Below are 3,900 nucleotides of genomic sequence, written 5' to 3'. Positions count from 1 at the left end.
CTGACGTCCTACTCTATCGTCCCTGTACTGGAGGTTTCTGACCTCCTACTGTATCGTCCCTGTACTGGAGGTTTCTGACGTCCTACTGTATCGTCCCTGTACTGGAGGTTTCTGACGTCCTACTGTATCGTCCCTGTACTAGAGGTTTCTGACGTCCTACTCTATCGTCCCTGTACTGGAGGTTTCTGACGTCCTACTCTATCGTCCCTGTACTGGAGGTTTCTGACGTCCTACTGTATCGTCCCTGTACTGGAGGTTTCTGACGTCCTACTGTATCGTCCCTGTACTTGAGGTTTCTGACGTCCTACTGTATCGTCCCTCTACTGGAGGTTTCTGACGTCCTACTCTATCGTCCCTCTACTGGAGGTTTCTGACGTCATACTCTATCGTCCCTGTACTGGAGGTTTCTGACGTCATACTCTATCGTCCCTGTACTGGAGGTTTCTGACCTCCTACTGTATCGTCCCTGTACTGGAGGTTTCTGACGTCCTACTCTATCGTCCCTGTACTGGAGGTTTCTGACGTCATACTCTATCGTCCCTGTACAGGAGGTTTCTGACGTCATACTCTATCGTCCCTGTACTGGAGGTTTCTGACGTCCTACTCTATCGTCCCTATACTGGAGGTTTCTGACGTCCTACTCTATCGTCCCTGTACTGGAGGTTTCTGACGCCCTACTCTATCGTCCCTGTACTGGAGGTTTCTGACGTCCTACTGTATCGTCCCTCTACTAGAGGTTTCTGACGTCCTACTCTATCGTCCCTGTACTGGAGGTTTCTGACGTCCTACTCTATCGTCCCTATACTGTAGGTTTCTGACGTCCTACTCTATCGTCCCTGTATTGGAGGTTTCTGACGTCCTACTGTATCGTCCCTATACTGGAGGTTTCCGACCTCCTACTGTATCGTCCCTGTACTGTAGGGTTCTGACGTCCTATTCTATCGTCCCTGTACTGGAGGTTTCTGACGTCCTACTCTATCGTCCCTGTACTGGAGGTTTCTGACGTCCTACTCTATCGTCCCTATACTGTAGGTTTCTGACGTCCTACTCTATCGTCCCTCTACTAGAGGTTTCTGACGTCCTATTCTATCGTCCCTATACTGGAGGTTTCTTACGTCCTACTGTATCGTCCCTGTATTGGAGGTTTCTGACGTCCTACTGTATCGTCCCTGTACTGGAGGTTTCTGACGTCCTACTGTATCGTCCCTGTACTGGAGGTTTCTGACGTCCTACTTTATCGTCCCTATACTGGAGGTTTAATTACCTAAGTATATTCCTTTGCAATATCTCGAATAATGCTAACGTTTAATATTATGAATACCAATCCCCCAAACAGTGTCAAGTTGTCCTGGACTGGACTGGACTGGACTGGTCAGGTCATGGTTGGTATACGGTTTATCTGTGACGTCATCAATCAGATAACAACTGACTTGGGGCCAGGTAAAGCGGAAATGGACACATAATTAGTATGTTGGTAGCGATTCCCAACCCAAGGCGGGTGTGTGGTGGACTCTTTATGGGCAGTTTGCGTGGGTCATTTGGTACAACCCCGATAACCGGCCCAACACATATAAAGTGTTGGCCCGAAATTTAGCAATAATTCAAATCGAACAATTTAATCGCCGGATTGATTCCAAAGAGTGGTTGATATCTTACATCTTGGAATTTCAGAAAGGACTGAAGGTATATAGATTGGCTATTAAAGTCGTCGTGGCTTCCCCTGTATCATTGATTGGCCAGAGATGTAATTGTCGTTGAACCGGATTTCATTTGTCCGTTTCCCGGTGACATGTCACTAGAGTAGTGTTGTTTAGGGTATCTGATGTTACCAGCTAAACATTGAAAACTAATAAAGGGTGGGTTGTGAAATTGACATTTTTAAAATACAAGAACAAATACGAAATTTCAAACGGTTTTTTTTCCATTCAGCTTTTTGGTACTTTAAATATATACAAATCATCTCTGTTCACAAGAAAACGTAACAGGCTGCTAAGGGAAGCGGACATCGTTGACGTCTTAATCCGCTTTTCTCCGACATAAACCTATAGCAACTAGATATCCCAGTCTACGGTTGTATATCATAGATATTATATACTAGTAAGTCTCGGACTATGACATCCTATATATCATATCCCAGTCTACGATTTTATACCATAGATATTATATAAGTCTTGGACTATGATGTCACGTTGACTTGGAGTAACGTCACAAAGAGATGACGTCATGAATTATGTTACTGAGTCCCGTCATGTTTGACACTAAATTTTTCTATGTTTTTAATTTTGTCTTAAAGTATATGAAATGCAATAAAAAGAAAATTGAATGGTTTCCTGTTTAGTATTACATTTAATTCACTCGTATGACAGAATATTTCGATATTTAAACATCTATATTCTGTCCAGAGACGTATATATACCTGATATACAAGTCTCTGATTCTGTCATATTCGTGAAATATTAGTTAGGGGAAACCATTCAATATCCTCTATCTACGATTTATATCATAGATATTATATGTGTTAGTCTCAGACTATGCTATACTGGACACATACACACATATTTGATTAATGTTACAAATGGATTTGTTAAAAGTCATCATATACCACTTGGGCGCGCATCCGGGTACTTTTGGGCACATTTTATGCAATCAGTAGATTCAACCACAATTTGTTTTTATTGAACCCAGGGTCAAAAAGAGGCCAACGTAATTCTGCAGAGGAACTGCTTAATTATGACCTGTGGTTTACCGAAATACGCAAAAAGCATTGGGTCGTAACATATTGGTAGGTTTGTGTACGTAGTTGATGGAGAGGTGAAGGTCATATTATGACGGATCGGTACCACGTGACTATGACGTACGCGTGATGACAGATTAATGATGAACCATTACTTATATCATATATCGCCATAGTAATTCTAACAAGCAAAGGTAGAAAACAATCCTGTCGCAAGTTCTACAAAACAACGGGAAAATATAGTCGTTAAACCGAAATAAGACATTTTATCATACAAGGGGATACATGTAGAATGTGCGAGTTCCAATCCAGCTCCACTGGGAAACTACGTCATAAGTATCCCACAAACTGTGTATACAATATAACCATAGTAGAACTATTGGACTATCAGTTAACCGATAAATGTATATAGTCGTAACGTCTACCTTTCTCAGTAAGACATACCCCAGTTTTTTATGACCAACTTCGATAATATACTCTGAGTATACATTATGTATTTTAGAACTTTTTAAGTGTACATATAATTTTGTGATTATTAAGTGTGTGTGCAACCGGAACGAAGTCGCGAAAGACAATCATTAGTTGTGGGAAAACGTTCAAGATACATCAAAGAAGTCCAACAAGACTTATATCGATGTCTTCCAGTGATTCCAGTGATTACGCTCGTAACGTGCGTACGTGTACATGTTAGAAATTATTTGTACAGCGAAAAACTGCTGGTGCTGTCGTGTCAGTCGAATCAAAGTCCCGCAGCCCTCGGTAGGTGCCTTCGAGGGAGCGTCAGACACTCGCCACAATACCCGAGTTTAGACAAAAAATAGAGTGGGTCGTCGAGAAAACACAATTCAACACCGTAGTACATTTTCATGCTATCTGTATTCAGCAACATCAGCATAAAACTGACATCGTTACAGTTCCCAGACTAACTCGCACCATTGCTCTCAGATATGGAATAATCCAGTAAAATCCAGCAAAGCAACGCTTATAGGCATGTAAAACTCGAACTCCCCCTCCGCTCTCACTCTCACCCCTTTTATACAGAGAAATCTGCATGATCAGAAGGAGCAGAAGGAGCACCCCACTCCTGTGAATGAGTAGTCGGCTCCTTTTACCTAAATGTGACAATAATATAGCACATAACACTTCGTAAAACAATTAGCGACGAG

Source organism: Pecten maximus, chromosome 5 (assembly GCF_902652985.1).
Source record: "Pecten maximus chromosome 5, xPecMax1.1, whole genome shotgun sequence".
Taxonomy (NCBI): domain Eukaryota; kingdom Metazoa; phylum Mollusca; class Bivalvia; order Pectinida; family Pectinidae; genus Pecten; species Pecten maximus.
The sequence above is the reverse complement of the archived record's forward strand: the minus strand, read 5'-3'. Positions refer to the sequence as shown.